Here is a 7406-nt window from a genome sequence, read left to right as displayed (position 1 = left end):
GTTGAGAAGTTATGGGCTAGTCATGTGTTGTAAAAAAAAAAAAAATAAATATATATATATATATATATATATATATATATATATATATATATATATATATATATATTAGAATAATAGTGAAGTCATCAAAACTATGGAATAACATAAATGGAACTATGGGAATTATGTTGTGACTAAAAAAAATCCAAAATAAATCAAAACTGTGTTATATTTTAGCATCTTCAAAGTAGCCACCATTTGCCTAGAATTTGCAGAAATGTACTCTTGACATTTTCTCAACCAACTTCTTGAGGTATCACCCTGGGATGCTTTTTAAACAGTATTGAAGGTGTTCCCATCTATGTTGGGCACTATTTGTCTCAGTGATCAGTGAACTTATGTTGGGCTTTTCTTTATTATTTGGTCCAAGTCATCAATTTCATAACTTTTTTTATTTTTTTAAAATTACATTTTAGTTTTATAATGAAATAAATTAATATGGTTTCAAAATTATATTTTTGTCTACAAAACTAATTTCAAACATTTAAGCATACGCCTTCAGATCAAAAGATTTTTAATATCATGAGAAACATTTCAGTCAAGTGTTGCAAAACTTTTGTCCGGTAGTGTGTATATATATATAAAATAGTTGCCTTTGTCATAAACAAATTCTGCTTAAAAGGAAACACAGACTATTATTTTGTGTTTCAAAAGAGACTTTCCAAAGAGAAAGGTGCTGCAGTTATCCTCTCTCCACTGAATGTTAATTTATTTTCAGTTTTTGTATCATACTACCTCTGTTATTAAAACTCCCAATGGAGACAATTGTGAGCGTTTTCAATAATAAGCCCCCTGAATGCCCACCTGGTGACACTCCAGGAATATTAGGTATAGGGTAAGTGCACTCTTTTAGGCAGCACATACGTTTTATTCTACTTTAAACTTTGAGTAAAGTGCCATTTTCATTGTAGTCCAATGTAGTATTAAAATATGTTCCTTGCAGCTTAAATCCATGAGAGTGTACACAACTTAATCATTAATAAAAAAAATGTAAAAATGTTTTTTTGAGTAAAAAATATCAGAATTTTTTTCAGGGTTACACCACATGACCTGAACAAAATATGCCCTTTTCTAAAAATGTCAAAATATCAGATTTTTTTTTTTTTCCCCTTTGGTAACTTTGAGGGTCTAAAGGGGTCCACTCCGTTTTCTGGGTTTAGTAAACATAAACAACAAAATGGTTATGTTTGTTACACCACATGACTAATTTGGTGGACAACAGTTTTTCAAATAATTGAAAAAAAAAAAAAGATTTTTTTTTTTTAAAGAAATATTTATAAAATATTCTATTTTATTCTGCATTACTCATGCCAATATTTCTTTTTCAAGAATTTAAGCTTTTAATAAGACTGAAGATTTTTATTTTCAATTTTATGGTAACACTTTACAATAAGGCTCCATTTGTTAACGGGATCATGAACTAACAATTAACAATGTATTTTTAACAGCATTTATTAATCTTTGTTAATGTTAGCTACTAAAAATACAATTGTTAGTTCATGTTAATTCATAGTGCATTTACTGATGTTAACAAATACAACTTTTGATTTTAGAAATTTATTAATATATGTTGAAATTAACATGAACTAAGATTAATAAATGCTGTAAAAGTACTGTTCATTATTAGTTTATGTTAACTAATGTTACATTTTAGAAGAAAAAAAATATAAAAATTACTTTGAAATCAGACACTGAAAACATTGTATTCAGGTTAGTATTTTGTGTGAATTGCATTTTTAATGTGAAATTTTGAACAATTTAATAGATCTGGACAAAAAAAAAATGAGCATCACCAGACACTATTTAGCAGAGACTGGCCACTTCTATTAAAATTAATGGGAGAAATTGGAACGCCCAACCAAGAAGCTCTAGTGCCAACGGTCAATGGATGTAGAAAGGAAGTCCCGCCTTACTGGTAAAAGAGCCAGTCACCTTTTAGATACAGACATCGCCTGTCAATCAACTCAAGAACACGCATGCGCATTAGCTATACAAGCCGGGAAAATTTCATGGTTTAGCATAATATGAGGTAAAGAAATACAATTTATGATTTTAATATTATCAAATTTGATTGCTGATTTGAAATATGTTTTTCGATCGTAATCTTGACCAACCATTTTTGAGATTTCGGTCTTTCCCCATACAAGTAGATAGGAGCTGCACTGGCATGACTGGAAATAGCCTCCCGAGAGCGTTCCAAAGATGGCCGACAGTGGACTGACTTGCTAGAAAGAATTTGGTATCACTTCATTACCCATGTATTTTATGATATTTAACTCCCTTAAATAAAATGTATGTTTAGATGTTTTCCTGACATTTCTCACTTTTTGAATTTTGTTATTTTGACTTTATCTTATTCATCAACACTTAATTTGTAACTCTGTTGTAACTCCTGTCACAAAAGTCAAATGTAAACCCATAACCCATCTACCACTGGGGATCCAGTAGTACAAGGTTAGCAAAACAAAGCATAGCGCAGCGGTACACTGGCGAGGAAACCAGAGGTCATTCTTTTTGAATGGATGTCTATGGAGAAGATGCTTCAGTGTGCTAAATAAAATGCTTTTGTGAGGAAAGAGCTCATCACTTAATGAATTTACTGCCTGTCCACTATTCTTCAACATGTTTTATACTAAACAATCCTTTTGGAGTGAACTATGAGTGGAGTTTAATACAATCAAATTGCTGTTTTCTAAGATAATTCACAGACAATTTTGCGACAGGTTTGTGTCAGTTTACAGCTCTCCCCATTCATTTGTATGTCATCCGCAAACGACCGTTATGCTCTCTCCTATGGAAAAGCTGTGGAGATTGATATTTAGAAAAAAAAAATCTCTGGTAAACCTCTTCTTGAAACCTTCTTGAGTTTAGCTTAGCCTATATGGGCTCTGGGTAGAAACCAGTTGGTTTGGTATTGTTGTTCTGTCTCTATGTGTAATAGAGCAGCATAAAAGGAAGAACTACTGAGTATTATACTCATGAGAGACTTTTGTTGAGATTGAGAAATGAAGAGCCTTCTGGGACTGAACAGAGAGCAAATAAGTGGAAGAAATTTAGTGCCTACAGCCTACTGTACATGCAGGCATGCAGACCAACTATTCAATACCAACCCCTCAAATGGTAGAACAGAATCTACGCCCCTGCAATGAGTATGAAGAAAACCTTCCACAAGTTATTTGTCCAATAAACTGTAAATCAGAAGCTTCCTGAACAGACCACAACACTATAGCCTTGTTTTTGGCTCATCTACAAGTCTACCTCAACATCTGCATAACCTTTTGTTTATTAATAACTTGTAATCGAGCTACTATTAACCTTTAAATGTTTCACCATGAGACTTTGCCCTTTTATTTCTGTTGTTAAACAAAACTATATATCTGGTTGTCCTGTCAGTTGCTTACCTACCCTCTATCTCTCACAGTCCATCCACCTGCTGATTAGTCTGACCCTGATGCCCACAGACCATCCCATGCATATTGCACACAAAAATGGCAAGAGTTTTCCAAAATTGCAAGTTCCAATCTGATTTTCTGTTTTTTTTTTATTAGTCTGCCTTGAAACAAAGTTATGTTTACAAGGTAACCAGTTGTTATAATGAGCACTTCAGAGGACGATCTAGTTGCTGGATCTGCCCAAGTTTTGCCAAGGTTTGTGGCATCAAATCTTTAAAAGATATTTAGAGTTTTGATTAAGGCAAATAACTGGAATATCCTTGAGTGCAACATTGTGTTTAACTTATTTTCAGAGTTATCATTGAATGGTTAGTAGGCTACTTGTTCACAAAGTCTACACAGTTTTTAGACTAAATTCATCATTGTTGTGTTCAAATGCATTGCTTGTTGATCAGATGGCTCCTTCCCGTCTAACTGGGCAGTTCTTAGCCAAAACAAGCTTGAACATGGACCAGACTTACCGATAGTCAAAAGTCTGCCTTTGTGAGATCACCTGCTGATATCAAAGAACCTGACCATTCACCTTGATAATTAATCTTTTTGGAAGTAATACTAAAATTATTCTTAAGTACTCTTATGTTTTATGCTATTGCAACATTGTAAAGTCCCCTTCAATAAAGTAGCCTATAAATCTCCGACAGTTTACTGTTTATTAGTGTGGATTTAAAGCAGGATTTATGTTGATTATGATGCTCATATTCCCCATGGGCAGCAAGAAGTGTCACTGTGACCTAATAACAATATCGTTCTTTATAAAGCATGAAGCTTTTGAAAAGTCCTTAGGTGGAAATGAACTGTAGCATGTATTTTACAGATGATTGGTGAAGACATAATCTCTTGTTGTTGTGCAACTCAAGCTATGCAATTCTTTGTCCTGTAAGTAAATGTATAAGACAGAACTGATCTGATGCATTGAAGTTAAAATACCTGCCTAGGCATATCCTTTACTGAAGAATCTCTGTAGAAATGCCAGTGGAAAAACAATGTGTATGTCTTTCGGAAGTTTTGTCATGTGATTGTCTTGTCATCTCTCTCACTCTGTGCATCATTTTGCTTGGCCCTGATACAACAATACTTGGCACCGAGTAGTGAGTAGCTGTGTGCAGTTGTGCCAATCAGCAGTCCCATTCATGGCTGGCTTACCCTCGTAGCAGCGTCAGCTTTGGGATGAGTGCATTTTAACATTAGCTCAATCTGCAGCCTCAGGAAGTGGCCATATTTCCCAAATCCATCTCTATGTTGAAGAGGCCCAGGATAAGAATGCCAGCAGAAGGCTGCATATTTGTGCTCTGTTAACAATAGTCTGATTTGTTTGATCTAAATCATATCTATGTACAAGACAAACATTCTTGCAAATGTCTTTTTGTTGGACAGTTCCAATCTTGCAAGGTTAGCCAGGTTTTGAAAGAAGAAGAAACAAAAAAAAAAAAAAAAAAAAAAAACTAAAAAAAAAAAAAATACAATAAAAAAACTGATTGATTATCTTATATAATTACATTGCAGACTTAATGCATGGAACACATAGTGTAATAAATTAAGTCTATGTTTTACGGCATCCTTACTTAAAGATGTCTTAAATTGACTAACACAAAAAGCTCAGCTTTTTGTTGACATGAAAATAACCTATTCTGAAAAAAAAAAAAAAAAAAAATCTTTCAATCTTTAATATTTTTTTATATATATTTAATTGCAACTCGAATGGTGAAAGTGTTGATATAGGTAACTATTTCATTTAGGTTTCTGAGTGTGAATTTAGTAGAGCTGGAATGTTTAATGTGTGTTACTGAAACTGTGAAGCAAAAAAAAACATATATGGGCTTGTGGATGAATACATGCATAGAATGCTTGCAAAATATTCATTGTGTGCAGACTCTTTCTTGTCATTAACCACCTGAAAATCCTCTACTACTCTCCTAAGTCAATTAATATTTTAATAAGTCAACAGCAGCATTTTTTCAATCTACACAGCCTGCTGCATACTGTATGTAAGAGAGAAAAGTAACCAAATGATGAATTTTAGAAAATAATTTGTATTCTTTTACATATTTATTGTTGATAAAATTGTATGCAAATTCTCATCAGCCTACATATGCTAGGAGGCAAAATAAGAAAACATATTGTTTAATGATCATCATAGAGCCCCTGAAACGGGACAGCCTAACATTGCAAGAAGAATGTGATCATTCCAGTTGGGCAAGATGCCGTGCCAAGTCAAAGTCTCATTAAAACATGTTGATTCATGCTACAATACACACTGCTGTCTGTGTTTCACTCTGTCCTTTGCTATGACCCTGCTAAAACCCTTCTGACCACACAGTCTTTACAGATCATCAATGAATTAGAGATAAAAAGAGGTAATTACTTCAAAGAAAAAGAATCCATCTTTTGGTAATAGTCTTAAGGGACTTAAGGGATATGCTGCAAACAATTTCTTAAATCATTTACTTTTGGTGAATGATGTTTTGGTACAGTTTTCCCCCACTGCCTCACATTTTAAAAGTTAAATGTTTGATCATTAGAAGTCTGATGTCATGAGAGCAAAATCCTGTAAGCTTGATTTCACCACTGTATCAAGCCTTTTTGACTTATTTTCATTTCCTTTTAGCATTTTTACTTCCTTCTTGTCTCACATTTTCATTAATTTTATAAGTGGAAGGATATAGATTGTCAATATTTAATAAAAAATATAAAGACAAAGCTATTACAGCAGCCCTAAAGGTTCTTGTTATTTAAGAAAAAATGGCTTGTTAACTATTTTCTGTAATGGCACAGAGTTGGCAACTTTATCCAAAGTAGCTATTTCATGTCAGATTCAATGTGAAATATATTGCTTTCAATAGTACTTAGAAAACATAATATTTGTCAAGTTATTGGTTTATTTATGTGGTTGTTTTCCTTAATAACATTAATTTCATTTGATGTTTTTAATTAAACAATTAAAGAAAATTCAAATTCTGTTGTGATTAAATTAATGTTTCCAACATAAATTGACACTGAAATGAAAGGCTGGCACATCCTTACTGTTATCACTTGGAAGAGCTTATTCTGCACCCTTTCCATAGAAGGCCAACTATGTTAATTTTTTTTTTTTTTTCTGAAGAGAAAAAACATTAATCATAATTGTGCTATTTACATGTATGCATAAATACAGTTATATTCACTTATGGTACAGCAGGAAAACATTGCTTTTTTCTGGTCACAAAATGTTTCAAGATTGAAAAATTCGATTACTTTTTACTGAATATTAATGGAGCAACATAATTTGTGTTAAAAGAAATAATAACAGAAGGCCGTTTTGATTACAATTCAGTTTTTAGAAAAAGGTGGCGACTGCTGAGTGTTACCAACACACTTGGGGTAAAAGGTCCCCTGATGCAAATAGTGCAAATCATTTTAAGATAGCAAAATAAGATAATGCTTTTTCAAAATAACTACTTCAGAAAAGGATGCAGCATTTCTTGTTCAATTCAATCACATTTGACATTTTATTACATCTAAAGTATTCTATAAACAAATGAATCTCCACTGTGATTGAATCAGTTAACATGAGCCCAATTTGAACATTCTTCATAACAAATCTATTCGCCCCATTTAAGAAAAACAATGTGTTTTATGGGGGCCTTTAGCATTTGCAGCAGGGGGCTTTTTACTCCAAATACTATCCTTTCGCTTACTGGACAGTTATTGAAAACATTTTTATTTAATCATCTTGAAAAAATAAATAAAAAATGACAAATGTTTTGTCTGAGAATAAATGTGATAATTTTCATTATCTAAATAAATTTGCAAATATTAGATCAAATTGCCTCAAAATCATCCATTAGACATTACACATAATGATCTCATGGATCAGGAAAATTTGTAAGTGTACAATCAGGTTTTAAAATCAAATGTGCCTTTTACCCCCGGAGGCCT

The 7406-nt window shown here is 32.7% G+C and overlaps 1 protein-coding gene across 1 annotated transcript in view; it reads right to left on the bottom strand.

Moving 5' to 3' along the window:
- LOC127440281 (UPF0415 protein C7orf25 homolog) overlaps window positions 1-7406 on the bottom strand; it is a 340920-nt gene that overhangs the window by 197022 nt on the left and 136492 nt on the right. The window lies entirely within an intron of this gene.

The sequence above is a fragment of the Myxocyprinus asiaticus genome, chromosome 5 (genome assembly GCF_019703515.2).
Source record: "Myxocyprinus asiaticus isolate MX2 ecotype Aquarium Trade chromosome 5, UBuf_Myxa_2, whole genome shotgun sequence".
Lineage (NCBI taxonomy): Eukaryota > Metazoa > Chordata > Actinopteri > Cypriniformes > Catostomidae > Myxocyprinus > Myxocyprinus asiaticus.
Note: the sequence above shows the minus strand (reverse complement) of the source record. Positions and strands in the feature narration are given on the sequence as shown.